At 42.3% G+C, this 15,996-nt stretch overlaps 1 protein-coding gene across 8 annotated transcripts in view; it reads right to left on the minus strand.

Annotated features, from left to right (window-relative positions):
* BRD3 (bromodomain containing 3) overlaps window positions 1-14,053 on the minus strand; it is a 374,663-nt gene extending 360,610 nt beyond the window's left edge. For 4 of the 8 annotated variants that reach the window (XM_086921064.1, XM_086921060.1, XM_086921068.1 and 1 more), the window contains exon 1: window positions 13,927-14,053. The gene's annotated coding sequence lies outside the window, so the exon portion shown is untranslated. Of the gene's footprint in view, window positions 1-13,488; window positions 13,508-13,907 lie in introns of those variants that run through there. The other 4 variants (XM_086921061.1, XM_086921062.1, XM_086921066.1 and 1 more) reach the window with 4 other exon arrangements.
* Window positions 14,054-15,996: the final 1,943 nt, after the last annotated feature.

The following is a 15,996-nucleotide window of genomic DNA, read 5'->3' on the forward strand; positions in this document are numbered from 1 at the left end:
ATTTTTGCCCATCACATTTTACTATATATATTATTGGGCCTTCAATTACTCCCAGTTTTTGAGTACACACTTTGAAAATTCAATGCCCTTATGGACAGCTAGTGCGGTCTAGCTACCTATATGTTTAGTCCTTGTTTCACATAGTCTGTGGGTCTCTCACAGTGCCAGGCCTTGCCTTCAAAAAACATGCATAGACCTTGGTGGTCTTCAAGCAACTCATAAAAACACTTCCCACAGTCTCAAACAAAAATACCCTTCCAAAGATGCACCTTACCTAAATGGTGTATCTGTGTGTGTACCTGCATCAGCATCTCACACATGGGTAAAGACTAAACAAATGCTATAATACAATCGATTATAAAGCAAGCACCTAAAGGCCTTGTTTGGAGGTTTTATATTGAAATACTTAAAACAATCGCACCACACAGTCATGTTTTAAAGAGTATGGCATATGACTTCTTTAAAGTGTCTAACCACCTTGTTGCAGATTGGCCATAATTTTAGTAGGATTGGTCTTAATGCCAACAGTTCACACAAGTTCTTTTTAAAGCTTCCTTGTTCATACTACCTAGGTAGCCTGTCTCTACAAGTCATCTAAAAAGGCTAGCAGCAGTTGCATGCAGGAACTGAAGCAAGCACGTTTGTTTTACCTCTTTGGGGGCAAAAGGGGAAGAAGGGCTGTGTGCAGAGGCATGTGCTGATTGTGAGAGGGGATGGATAAGGCTCAGTGCTTCATGGATTTTGTGGAAAATTACTCAAATAATATGGTAATGTTGCTGCACAATGGCAATGTAGGTGATTCGAAACCAGACGAAAGGCAAGTAGGTGGTATATACACTGGAAGAATATATTTAAATACCAGCCAAACAGGCTGACAAGTTTCAGAAATCGAATAAAACATTACGAGTACATCGATTTGAGTTGTTTTTTGTTTAAAATCATTCACTTGGGACACAAATTCACTGTTTTCTAATTGTATAAGTGTATATAATATGTGTATATTGTCTATATGTGTAAAATCAGTAATTAATTTGGCTGGTATTTAAATATATTCTTCCAGTGTATATACCACCTACTTGCCTTTCGTCTGGTTTCGAATCACCTACATTGCCATTGTGCAGCAACATTACCATATTATTTGAGTAATTTTCCACAGGAGCCATTGTTTTTTGTAGAAACACTTTTACCAAGGCTCCCAGTGAGTAGGGTTCCCCTGTTAAATTCCTAACAGTGCTTCATGGAGGCGCTCGTAAGAGTCTACTCTCGGGGTTGAGGAGGTGGGCTGTCCTGGGGATGTATTATAGAAGTGCCCCAGGGACGCAACGGGCATTTGAGCCCACATTGCGCGCCCCCGGGCCACTTCGGTATTACAGAAGGGGCCGCAGACGCTTGTGCGCCCTTTCTGAAATACATAAAGCGCTGGCGCACATACAGCATCAGAGCTTCCTCATGAGGGCGTTCTCTCATTTGCATAGTGTGATACACGCAAAGGAGGAAATCCCTATGCCTCTGCAACATATTACTGATGCGGGCAAGGAAGCAAAGAAGCTGTCAGGAGGTGCACTAATAGTGCACCCCTGATTGCAGCCCTCTAGCAGGGGGTATAAGGGGGTCCCATGGTCATACCCCCAAACATTCCCTTGCAGGTGGGTGCAGTCCCTCACTGCACCCGCCTGCACTGTGAAAACACGTAACTGCTTCAAAGCAGCCGCCCCTTTTTTCACGTGAACGTGCTGTCCCGAGTTTGCGGCTGCCCTAGGGGCAGCGCATGAACCTTAATACGGCACATTTTCTGTGACTTAACTGGGCACACATTTTAAAAGGAACACCCAGCGCAATCAAGGAAAATGCGCCGTATTTGTAATGTCAGTGACTTGTTCAACGAACAGACTGTCAAATTGACGAACATCATTGAAAAGATAGGCAAACCCCCGGTGGTTAGTCCATAAATAATACACCCTCGTTAATTAACAAGTTCTATTCTATATAGAAACTCGAAATTTTATACACTGAACTAATATGAGCTATAACATCCGGTAGCCTCACCAATTATTAATTTGAGCATATAATAACTCTTTATCCTGTTTTCCAAAAATTATTTAAATAGTCACGAAAAAAATGCTGATGAATAATTGGGTGAAACTGGATCTCTGTTTAAATGATTTAAAACATGACAAATGTGATTCATGTCTTTCAAACCTTAAACACACAGTTACGTAACTATTTCATAATGGCGGCCGCCATACACAACAAAAACTACCATCGGTCACAAACAGCACATGTGACCTTCACGTTTAACGTAAGGGTAGTATAAATACGCCTTGATTGGCCCATCTTTTTGATCACCTTTTGACCCGACGCTGATGAGCCTTCACGTCCGTTGCCCTGCGATTCAATAGTAAGTTGAGAACATCGATACGCCGATTTATACCAAGCCACGCCATATAGTTGGCGCTTTTAGAAATGCTAGAACTGTTTTCCCCCTAGATCTTTTATGAACGAAGTCATACAAAACGCTTGCATTTATAAAGCCGTATAGACTTTGGTCGTTCGAATAATTTGGGTTTCACTTGAAACATAAGATCCTGTTTCTTCTAGACTTTCCGCATGAATGTAGCCGTATACAACTTTGCACTAGCGAAGTCTTAGACTTTGGCAATGCTTGAATAGACTTTCTGTTGACATTCATTTAATATAACACGGATTAATATGTGCCGTCAGAATATGTGCCATTAACATACGTCTCTGAACATGTCGGCTTCCAAGACACACTATGATAATAAGCCACAGGCACAATTTGATAATGTGACTTTGGTCCGTTTATCTTCCCGTAAGCTACCAGGTTTATCATTTAGTACTTAATGTGCCATCAAACAATGTCTATGTCCATATGAACTTAAATCAACACATGTTCATAATTGACTCTGCCAATCCTTAACTCGGACATAAAAAAAACCAACATTGGCTCCCAACCAAAGGATACAATTTTCGTTTTGCTATAAATAAAGAAAGCAAACTCACATATTATTTTGTTAGAGTTTGACGCTACAACAAAAAATATATTTTATCTATTTCAGCATACTTGAACCCTGAAAATAAGGATATAACAGGTTCGAAATATAAGGATAAAACATCATTCGAATTGACAGTACGAACGCAAAACAACAAGGGAAATGTGGTAATTCCTTGAGGTAAAAATTAAAATAACTTTTGAAACCACTGAGACAAACTTAAAACCAACATTGTACATTGGAGGTTAATTTTTCCTCATCCATATTCGTCTCTCATAGGTTATGAACCTTCATGTTGAACTACAGCTTTGATTACTCATAGCGGGTTCTAATTGTATTATAAGTAAGTTCATTTACTGTATTTATTTTGAGTAATATCTCAGATTTAGCTTCTAATGTAATTCTGTAAGCCAGCACTCTTGTCACCACACTGACTAGTCTGTTAAGCTACACTTTTTACATATATTCCTACAATGTAAATAGTCTAAATAGATGTATATAAATTACATGTATAGACTTAATGATTGTATGTTAGCAACACTCGGAAAGAATGTTTGTTAATTTTTAATATTGTTTTATAGGGGTCATCTATACTGCATTAAATTTACTGTCCTGATGATGGTCTTTGGATATAACCTTTGAGACCGAAACGTCGACACACCAGTCCATGACTACACCCTGCATCTGACTTTCTATTTATTTTAAAAAGGAGTCAATTCTCTACTACTTTTTTTACAGACTGGATTGTTTTTCTTATGTATTAATGGATTGATTTGTCATTTCCGTTTACCTAAGATTTATTTGCAACTATTTTTGATTATGTACCCTTGCAAAATTTGAACTTGATCTAAAAAATATAAATAAGCTTCTTTGAAAAACAAATTTTCCTGTGTTGCTTTATATCTTTTTCTAAATTTCATTTACTGAGCAGAATTGCAATTCTTAAAATTGTTTGACTTCCTTAGGGCTAGTGTGGTAGCTTCTATGAGGTCTTAAAACAGATTTTAGCGAACATAACAGTGACTGTTTTCTTCAGATGATAAGTCTTAATAATATAGACTTCATCGCACTGTAAAACTTTGATTTTTGAAATAAATCCCTTGCTGGTACTTTGCCATAACCATATTGATTGCCCGAGCCTGCAAGGGTATATTGGGTTACCCACCCCTCTAACCAGTATTTGTAATTCAGCCACTGGTGTATTTTGCATGGGAGGGGGCCAGTAATACCTACAGTCAAATACAGAGCATTGCTGGGATCTTCCTCTCCCCGTGCTTGGCAATGGTGCCTTATTTTCCAAGGCAATATCAAATATAGTTGTTTATCAGAAGGACTTCATACTGTTTAGGCTAAAAGCACTGCTGTGCAGCAGAAACAAGGCTGACCAAAAAGCAAGCAATACAATCTTCTTGCCATATTACCAACCTAAACTTCTCAAGCTTTGAGACAAAGACACCAATGAATACCTGGTCAGAGAAAGCAATATCTGGCAGCCACTACCAGCGTTTTACCACATTTTTAGTAGTGCAAGACAATTTGACAACATCTATAGGTTTTTACTGCATTAATTATTACTACTGCACGCTCAAAACAGATGGAAATAAGTACATGGGAGTTTGAGATACTGCATATGTATTCTGAATTGTGAACTGATTTAGAAGTATCAGTTTTTAAAAGGGCGAAACAATGATTTCACAAATTGTTAAACCTTTGTCATTTATGGTAAGTAGAAGGGTACGCCATTTGCTAAAAAATTTATATTTGGAGTACATGCACTAAAACAAATTATTTAAGGGGAGTAAGTCTGAAAGCAATAGAGCAATGGTTGCTGTACTAAAAGCAATTAAGTTATCAATTAGTACCGGGCAGGTAGTACGGTCACAGATTAGCCTTTCCGTGGCAGGAACTTCTCAGCACTTTGCCGGCTAAAGCAGGGTGTGAACTCACCTCATTCTAAGAACAGATGTTTTGTGTGTTAAGAATACAAAAAAGGCTTGTAGTCACAAGAAGAGGTGCACTGCCAAAAAATACCACACCGGATAACTAGTCAGTAAGTGTTTGGGTGGTGCAAAGGGTGAGTGGAAAGCCCTTGGAACCACTCAGAGTGAGTAGAGAAACTACCAACTGCAGGAAAAGGGGTTTACCCAATGCACTCAGATAATCACGAAATTGTTAAGTAACAAAAAGCCAACAGCCAGGACTGTTTGAAACAATAAAGGACTCCAGTGGACAACTCCCCCTCTGGAGATTCCTTAACATCCCATGTTGCTTTGTTCTTATTGTATTGAATTACTTTTCTTGTTACTTAACTATTTTGTGACTGAGTGCATTGGGTAAACCCCTTTTCATGTTTTGTGTGTTAACCGAGTAACTCAAGTCTCTACCGCTCCAACTCTTTTCAAAGGGAACGGTGGATAAGAATTACAATACTTTACCGAAGCCATCTTGCCATTTGACTGAGATTTGGGGATAATGTTCATCTTTTCAGACAGAGGTAGGAGCACACTCATTTCATGAGATGCATGGCACGGTCATGCGAGTGTGACTTTACCAGTCAGGTTGTACACAACACAAACTGGCACTAGGCCAAGAGAAGTGTTTTCTGTCAAGTTAGCAGTAAACGGTCTCGTAGAGTAGAATTTGTTTACTATCACCACAGAGGTTCTCTTTCGTCCATTGGATCATCTAAAATAGTGTACTTAAGCCAGGCTTTAGGTTTCGACCATGACTGACTTTCATGGTAGGGACCACGACCTTGACATCCACCTCTTCTCATGTACAAACATACTTCAGATAATGATTTGCCACCGGGCTTTCACTGGGTCCCTCTGCATCTCAGGCTTGTTTGTAATCAGGGCAACTGGATTTATGAGTGAGGAGAGGGCCAAATTATGCTGCAGGGTTGAGTAAATTATGCAGCACGAAAAGGCTGATTATGTGGCATAATGCACCGCATTTTGTAACAGAATTACTTCATTATTTTGTCATTTTTAGGTTTCGCTTGCGCTGTGCTTGAGAAATCTATTGTTTTTTAATATAAACTTAAAAATGGCTTACATCCCGCCTCCTCACTTTTCTGCCTTTTTATTAGTTCCTGTATTTACCAATGCTTGTTCCTCATCAGTTTCCAGTAGCTGAAATACTGTTAACATCCGCTTTGGTAGAACTATTTTTTTATAAAGTGTAGCCGCTTTCTGCTTTTTCGTCTTGGGGCAGATTTTTTTTTTTTTAGTATCTTTATTAGATTTTATACAAAAAAAGACAACACAACACATAAAACAACACCTACCCCCCCCCCCCCCCCCCTCCGATCGGGCAGGTTAAATGTGGAACAAAAGGAAATCATAAAGCATAATATATATATATATATATATATATATATATATATATATAAAAAAAAAAAAGGTAAATAAATGAACAAATAATTATTCAAAGACAAATAAACATTAGGTTAGATAGGTACACGTGACAGCTAAATCATTACAGCCAGATTGTTACTATACAAGTCACTGGGATTCAAACCATTCTATTAAAGGTGACCAGATTTTTAGCCCTTTTATCCTACGCTTCCTACCTTTAGCTTTATATATTGCCATTTCTAGGTTAAAGATTGCTAACAGTCTTGAAAACCACTGTCGATATGAGGGGGCCATAGGATCTAGCCAAGCTGATGCTATGCAAATTCTTAATACGGCCATTGAGATAAAAATCAATTCATGGCCGATATTCTGGTTGGTGCAGTTTGTTACGCCCAGGACAACTGTTTGATCAGATACAGTGACCACTATTTTGAGAATCAGTGAAAGGAAATGTTCGATTTTTGACTTGAGAGGAATTAAAGAGGGACAGGTTGAAAAAATGTGTATACAGTCCGCATTTTGTAACTTACATCGGAAGCAGCATGTGCCTCTCCCACTACCCCATTTGGCAATTCTGTCCGGAGTATATTACATAAAAAAACATTTTATTAAATTGTGTTTGTAGTTTAGTTGACATAAGTATAGTTTGCGATAGCCCATATACATACTCAAATTCTTCTGTGGAGCAGATTTATATAGTGCAACTTATCACCAGAGAGATTAAGTGATTTGCCCAGAATCTCCAGATGTTGTGCAGCTCAGACCTGAACAGGGATCCCCAGCTCCTGTGTCAGCAGCTCTGTCTACTCCCTTTTGCTTATTCAGATGTGCTTTAATGTTGCTTCTCGTCCTAATAGATGCAGGGCAAACTGACAGGAAAGCCTACTACAAAAAACACCACACAATAACGGGCATTCAGGAAAAGAAATGTAATAACGTAACTTCACTTTGAGTCATGTGGAACAACACTGTCCTGTCAGAATAACAGGAGCATGTCAGCTACATTCCTATTTGTTATTAGCTATATTTGTATTCATCTATTGTATGGCATATTTACTCTATTGAATAAATATATCAAAATATAAATTCAATTATTTTGGTGAATAGCCTTTTTGTCAAAAATGTATGGGAAGAATGGCATTAACTTACTTGAGAACAATATAAAACACGCCTAAGATTGCCACCATATTTTTTTTACGGTTCGGAATTCAACAGCTTAACCAGATTGGTTCCTTTTCAATGTCTTGGAATAAACCGAGGTCCCACCAATCATAGACGGGTAGCAGACAGTGCATCGTACAGGATCTCCGGCTCCTGTTGCTGAAGAAACAGAATATCTATGCAGTTCGCATCTTCATTGGCGCGATGCAAAGGGAATCAGTGGCACTGGGGGAACAACATGGCAAGAAATAGCCAAGAGCTCACAAGGCAATAACTTGGAGAGAAACAGCATTTTATTCATCACATCAGCGAAACCGATGCATTTCCAACGCTTGTTAAGTTTGGTCACAATGTCTGGGCATTGGTTTCACCTCATTAGTACCATTTTAATAATCAAATATATAAATAAGCAACAAAAAGGAGACCAGTCCAGCTTTGCAATGGACTTTTCGGTGCGCTGCAACACGTGTTGCTGAATTTTTATTAACATTTGATCAGTTTAAGCAAGAAACACTTAAAAACTGCAGATTATACGGCAGATGATTGATTTGGCAAATGCGGCATATCCAGGACGCAAAAATCACTGTTCCAGTAGTACTGGTAGTAATTAAAAAAAGATTATTGAAACAGGTCCCTATGGGTCATTATATTCACCTCCTTAACTTTAATGGAAATTGATGCTCAGCCAGTCCGTGGCCTCTTTGAGGAGCAGAGAGCAATGGCCATTTATAGGTCTCGCCTAGCAACGCACTGCATGCGCTGCCAGCTTGCGAGACTATTGTCGTCGGTTTGCAGTGCCTGCCTGGACAGGAGATGTGCACGCGCACCGCATCTCGTTTCAGCCCTCAGTGCCTATAGTCAGTCTCCAGTGTCAGTCCCTCCTCAGCTCTAAGCTTGTGGCATGGAAAGAGTTAATTCAGCAAGCGCTTCTTTCATATTCGACAACGCGGATACCACTGCCTTTCCAGTCTAAATCTACGCTGAGCTCCCATTTGACTATGAAAAGAGTATCTACTTCCGGTCCAAGGTGAAGATCAGCTACTTCCGGTTCAAGGGGGAAATCACAGATTCTGTTTCTCCCCACCGCTCACCAGCAGAACCACTGTGCACGTGTTCATGCTCAACCTGAACGACAACGCGCCCATCATCCTGTCTCCCAGTGTAGGCAAGGAGTTCATTCACTTTCCTCTTGCTGCAGCTCTTTCTAAAGCAGAGGCAGGCTTGGGACACAATGCTGGCCGTGGTAGTGTATGAAGGGGCTAGTGCCTGGCTGCAGGGCCATCACTCGCAAGCTAAGGCACTGGAGAGGGCTTGGCTGCCACAAGCAGGAGGGATTGCCCCTCAAGGCCCTGCCTCCCTCTTTCACTAGCAGAAATGGAGAGACCCTAGGGCATGTCTGCCCACAGGTGCTGTTGAAGCAGAGTTCGAGTCACTGGATTGTGCTCCACCTCACAGGTGGTGGTGGCGCACTGTGTGCTCCTGAGCACACAACAGGTGTCTGGCGGCATACCTTAACACTGATACAGGTGTCAGCCCATGAGCTGTCACTCACAGGTGGAGGAGTCGGACAGTCCATTCTCCGTCTGGATACTGCAGGTGCACTCTCTGCTGGTCTCTGGAGTGGGGGTGTTTGACAGTCTCTTCCCAGGTGGAAGCATCAGACTGCCCGAGCTGTCCTCAGGTGGTAATGCTGGAGTCTACTAGTCAGCCTTACCACGAAACCCTGAGCAGTGGCGAAAACATCAAAGAGTGAGTAGCCGCTTCCCTCCTCCTCCCTCTTTCTTGACATTTGAAGCTGATCAGTCTCTCTTGGTAGGAAGAAAGGGAGGTATTTTAGGAGAGGGGGTGGGTCAGATGTAAGTTCGCTTGGTGCCTATCCCTCGCTTGCAGCCTCCCTGTTACGGGTCCCTTCCGCTGTGCAGCACTGTCGATAGCAAGGTTTTTTTTTAGGTCTGGCTTGATAGCGCATCTGTCGCCAGACATATGACGTGTACTGTCTTTGCCAATGCCACCATCTGAGCTGCTGTTGGTGTTCACAGGCTCAGCACACATCAGGTGTCTGTGTAGTGTAAGTGTCTGCATTTCTGTGTGTGCCTGTGTCGCTATCGCAAGTATATGTGCATCTTTGTATGGTCTGTGTGTGTCTAGCAGATTTGTGCGCTTGTCTGGGGAATGTAGGCATTTATGCAGACCTGGGGTATTTGTTCATCTTTTTGTGCCTGGGACAGTTCTCTCTTGAGAGTGTTTGTGTATCTGTGTCCTTCTGCGGTGTTTGTGTGTCTAAGTGTGCCAAAGCTGGCACGTATGGCCTTTTTAAGTGTTTAATCTGTACTTTAGTTATTTATGTGGCCGTATGTCCAGTGTGTAGTGTGTATCTGTGAGAGACCAAGGTATTGTTTGGAGTGTGTCTAAATTATTCGTGCATCAGTGGTGGGTTTTGTTGTTGTTGCTGGGGGCAGTTAGCTATTAAAGACTATATATGGCTTGTGTGTGCCTTTGTTGTCTGAGCTATTTGTCTACATGTATATCTTGGGTTGTGTGTGTGTGTGTGAAGTCTTTGTCTCTGCAAGATTACAAGTGTCTGGGGTATTCGTGTTCACATATATGTTTACCTTTCATATTTATACATCTGTGATGTTTGTGTGCGTCTAGGGTATTGGTAAATCTATGCGTGCAAGGGCCCGAGGCGTTTGTGTTTATAAAGTGTTTTGAGTATTTAATCTTTGCCTTTTATTATTTATGTAGGAGTGTGTCCAGGGTATGTGTGTATCTGTGTGAGACTAAGGTATTCGGCAGGATATGTTGGTGTTATTTGCATTACCTCATCTGTGTGTCTGACGTAGGTAAGTTTCTTGGGTGCTTCTGTATCTTAGTGTGTGTGAGGAATGTTTGTGTATGTGCGAATGCTGATCTATCTAGGTGTGAGCGTGCAGACTTGCATGCCTGGCTATTTGTGTGTGTCTCCTGTGAACAACCTGGTCAATCTATTCTCAGGTCTAGCTATCTTTGCATGCGTGCGTGTGCTTGTCACGTGTGTGCTCCCAAATGTAGCTGTGGTTAATATGTCGGTTGTGTACATTTATGCTGAACATGAGTCTATTGTACTTCTGTGTGAATATGAGGGTGACTGTGCATATATTTCCAAATCTATCTCTCCTTTTCTATCTCTGTGTGCCTGTATAGCTGTAGATTTAACTTTGTACTGAGAATGTTGGCTTGTTTACCTTGGTGGTGTGTGATGTGTGTATGTAATGTGTGTGTCCCTGCTTACCCTTTGGCTGGGTCTCTAGGCTCTGTGTAGATGCCTGTTTGTGCGTCGAAATGATAGTGTGTTTTACTGTAATATCTTTGGCTGCATGTTTGTTCTGTGTGTGTGTTCTTGTGTTTATTTATGTGTTTCTGTGTATGGCAGTGGTCATATTTTCTGGGGCGTTGCATAAGATGAAGTTACTCTAACTCACAGGTTAGTGTTTTATTTTATGTTGTTAAGCTTCATTTTATATCGTAATTTTCCATGTTGTGTCATTCTATGTGTTGTAATTACTCCACAAATACATGCAGCTCTTTATATGTCAAATACATACACTACAAACAAAAACATTATGCAATATTGTAATTACAATACCAATAACTAAACCAGAAGCGAGACCTGTTGCATTGCACATGCTGGTTTTCCAGTTGCAACTGAGATTCTGTGCAGATGTGTGTGTGAAGGAAGTACACAGATGTCAACATATTGACAAGACTAAAGTAAAAGAAAATACAGTCCTTAAGTTCTCAACTAAGACTTTCATGGTAAGAACCACGACTTTGACATTCATCTATTCTCACGTGTAAACATGCTTCAGAAAGTGATTTGCCACTGGGCTTTAAATGGGCCAGGTCTGTCAGCGTCTCCGACTTGGTAGTAGGTAAAAAGGGACATTGAAACAGGGCCTTATATTCATGTCCTTATCTTTAAAGCCAACTCTGATGTGTGAGCAAGGAATGTAAACAATAGTCAAGGTAATTCAGGTCAGCGATTTAGCTACTGTGCAAAAGTGTGTGAAGGGGGTACAATTGATAACATATTGACAAGGCGAAAGTAAAAGAATGTGCAGTGAGTGGGCGTGTTGTGTTTTGGGTGGTTACGTGAAGGCAAATGCAAGAAGTGCTTTCAGGCAAGAGTAAAAAGAGGGTGCCGATGAGGTTAAGACGAGCACAAGACACGCAGGCAGCAGACAAGATGTTAAGAGAAAAGGGGTGAACATAACAGGAGTGATTGAAACACCGAAAACCATCACCCTTTCCACATGCCTCTTATGTTTTATTATTAATTATTTACAACACAATAATTGTGGGTATTCCTTTATCTTTACCAACTAAGAGCCATTTGCAAAGCGAATATTTCTGGTTGATTCAGGTGTTTGTCAGTTGTTACACATCTGGATGCAATAACAGAAGGCTCAGAGAGGAACCAAAATACGGTCGCGCTATGGGAATCGAAGAAATGTAGTTTACGTGTTTTAGAGCCTCTCCCTTAATTACATGGACCACGCCCCTTTTAGAACCACCCCCGTTCCATACTGTTTCGTCCTGCTTTAAGCTTCGTCGCCGTAATCAAAGTATATTGCTGCAATCGCCAACTATAACCAGCTAATATCTAAAACAAGGCTTTCACCAACAATACAATAACTGTACAGAAAGTGTAGGTGTTTAATACACGTTCTTTACCAGTATTTTATGTACGTCATACTAAGCAACAGAGTGTGCAAACTACAGATGAGCATGCTAGACACTGAACCTATGCCCATTCTGATGGTATATAGCAATAGACTAAAGTGGCAAGTTAACGATCTAATCAAGTATAAAATAACTGTCACCAAATGAATGCTACTATTGCTGTGCAACGGTGGTGCGAAAAAGTGCCTTAAAAGGAGAGCTCATCCATCGAACTTTAGAGACCACACAGAAGAAGCTATATAAACACACCTCTGCTTTTTTTTGGGGGGGGGGGTGGGGGCCTGGGATTTAAGCCTCATAATCAAGAGCATCTACTTCAACTTTCAAGGTGCTCTCCAGCAGCACACCTCAAAGAACTTCTTAAAACCTCCCAAGGCATCTTAATTTACACAGACGCTCATAAACTAGGCACAGTGAGGTCAGTAAAGTGAGAAACATTAAGTATTATTCTGAAGTTGAAACAAAGTCCGACTGCCTCGTTTTAAGTTTGGAAAACATTCAGTCGTAGTCAGCACATTCAACTAGTGCGTTGCATTCATTCAGGTTCTCTCCTTTAGGGCTTCAAATGTTGTGATCCACAGCCAGACACTCTTACGTGGAGACATCACCTTTCGGAAGCCCAGTTTCCACAGATTAATTTAAAAAAAAAATAGGGACAATTAAGCGCCAATAGCTCTTTATAGCAAACACTCAGTAAAATGTAAATAAAGGTGGCGAGAAAAGAAAATGAAGGGAATTTAACACTCGCCAGCTTGGTTAATATCCGAAGATCGTCAGCCGGTTAAAACCTACATACTAGACGTCTGTGGCCCCTATGTAAAACGTCATTTTCAACGCAAGGCATAGTCAGAATTCAATTCACAGTTATCCTCACAGACTAACTGTTCAAACTACCTGCAAGCAATGTGACTTCTATGATTAACTCCTGCGGTCTGAATAAATGTATTCACCCATGGCGCTCTCGTTTCCCTCTCAGAAATTTTTCAAAAAGGGTGCCAGGTAGTGGAAGCTCCCCCCACAGCCGAGCATCACAGTCAAGACCTGGGCTCTTGGTAACACCCACTAAGGAGATAGATGTCTCCTCCACTCTGGAACCATCAGACCCAACACCCCCTCTCCAGTCACACCTTCAAGGGTACCCCCTCGCCCGCCTGGCACCCACGTCTGATGCCCACTCCTCCCGTGCCCAGCTCATACATTCACAAAGCTTTCCCGGCTAGAGCCCTCCTACTCACCCCTCCTTCCCTCCTCTCATTTCCCCCTTCAAAAGATGGCGGGCAGGGAAGAAAAAAAATTCCCTCCCGTGAGCAACGCTCTTCTTCCTGCAGTTCTGGGAGCCATGCACGGAGAAGAGCCTCCCCCCCAACGTCCCCGCCACTCCCGCCGCGGCCTGCGCAGCCCCGGGAGCGGCGGCGGAGACGGCGCAGCGGATGTGGCGCCAAAGGATGCCCTCTTCGGGGGAGCGGAGAAGCCATGTATGAGCCAGGCTTCTCGGCCGCTCCGAAGCAGCGCGCCCCGGTGGCGCTTTGTTACATTGTTGCGGCGCACAAAGGCTGCGCGGACACACTACGTCCGGGCAAGGGGAGGTATCACTCCGCTCGGCTCCCCCCAGCCTCCGGGGGACCAGCGCGCGCCCGTCCGCCCCTGTCCGTACATAAGTAGACATAGATTACTTGCACCCCCGGCCGCTCCCGCGCCGTGCGCCTCGCGCTCCCTCCAGTTGCTGTTCTTTTTTATCCTCGCCGAAGCAGCATAACAGACGCGCTCCTTCGGAGACACCAGGAGCGCCTGCGCAGCACTGGCCCGCGCGCACGCTGGGATCTGTAGTCCCAGGGGCAGCGACGGCGTGATGCCACGGAACGTCTGAAAGCGCGAGGAGGACTACAAGTCCCAGGTTCCTCTATAACCGCTCGCCCCTTTCCTTCGCTCTTTGCCAGGAGGGCCTGGGAGCAGGAAGGGGATGGCGGTTAGTGTATTGGGGTTCTAGGCGCCATTAATGCAGGATGCCCACAGCCTGTTTCGTGTGCAGCGCCAAAGTACGCCATGTGGTTTTACAGTACACAGCGTGAACAATTTTTGAGGGCAAACTTTAAAGCAGCAGACGCAGCTCGATCTACTCGGTTTCCAAACTTCTGCAGAGGTAAAACAGGACCGTTCTAAAAGCGGCAGTGCTGGCGTAGCCTCAAAGACCGTTCTGAGATGGCTCGCGGACAGGATAGGTCAATCCACCTCCGTGGTCCAAATGTCCAGTCTCTGAGCGTAAAAAAAGAAAGCCCTTAAAGAGCCATTTATGTTGACTGTCCGGCCTTGTCGTGGACTGCCAGGTTTGGCATACAGAAGAGGACATCAAACGAGTTTTGTTTTTTTGCTATTTCAGTCTCTGGTTGGGGACGATATTGCAACATCCTCCCAACAATATGAAACAATTAAAATACAATCCAAAGGCGAATCCATGAGAAACATAAGCAAACGTTACTGCTTTGCTCATAAGTAGAAATTAATATATTCACACCTCTCTTTTAGCAAACTGAAGAAAGAAAACAATAAAACATGATTACCCAAGATTATTCCGAATGACTTTGTGGGAAATTCAGAACTGGGCACTAAACCTGTGTGGTAACTGGTAAATCCTCTGTGCTTGTTTTTCCTCACCACAATGAGATTTCGGATCTTGATGATCTGAACGGAAAGACTGTCATTAGAGCATTTAAAAAAAAAAAATAAAGTCATGGTGACTATATTTGTTTAAATACTGAATTTTATCAAGGCCAGGCTTTCAGCACTAGGGGCATACGCTATACTCTCTCTAGTTACTATGCTTTAACTTAGACATTTTGAGAAATCTGGTAAATTTTCTCACCTTCCCTCCTGAGGCGCTTTTAAACAGGAGCGTCTGTAGAGGGTGGGGCAGGGCGGAGACTCCTGTATTTTTTCTGTAGTTTCTCCTTGCTAGAGTCTGTCTCAAAATATCTGCATCCAACACCAAGACCTCCTGTAAGACTTCACTCAATCCAGTCCTCTCCACATAAAAATAATTATTGCATCAGTAAATCTGTTTTCTAACTCACTATGCAGTTCTCTTCCTTTTTACACCCGCTCTGCAGTAGCTGCGCACATTGTATGTCTCATAATTATAATAATATACTGGGACTGAGATCAATACGAATCATGACATTTTAGATCTAGAAGAGGAGAGCATCTTGAAATTACACACCTCACTAATAAATATTTTACATACATCAATCACGGCACTCATATGCAGTCAGATATGTTGGACATTCAGAGTGACCTTATTAACGTAATAGCTTCTCATATCAGTGGTATAAACGCCAAAACCTAAAGAATTGACAGACTGGATAACAAGGATGCAACAAACAAACCCTTCAGTCTAAACAGATTGTGCATGTGGCCCAATTATTGATAAGTTAAGCACTATACCAGCCATTTGTATGGAAGTGGGTTTCTGTTGCAGGAACCGCCCCCCCACTTTTTGTCTGATAACTGATGCACTTTTCCTTGGTGTGCCCTGGGCCCTGAAACACTAAAAGGGACTACCGGTCTACAAACAATGAGAAAGGGGATGGCAAGGAAACTGCGATATCTGGATCAATGCAAACACACACTGAGTCAAAATGAATCCCATCAGCCCACCACAGTGGCAGAGCATCATCATCTGGGAGTTGTTGTAGGTTGTATGAATGGTGCGGCCCACACTGTTAGGAGCCCAAGATCGTAGTATCCCC

The sequence above is a fragment of the Lissotriton vulgaris genome, chromosome 5 (genome assembly GCF_964263255.1).
Source record: "Lissotriton vulgaris chromosome 5, aLisVul1.2, whole genome shotgun sequence".
Lineage (NCBI taxonomy): Eukaryota > Metazoa > Chordata > Amphibia > Caudata > Salamandridae > Lissotriton > Lissotriton vulgaris.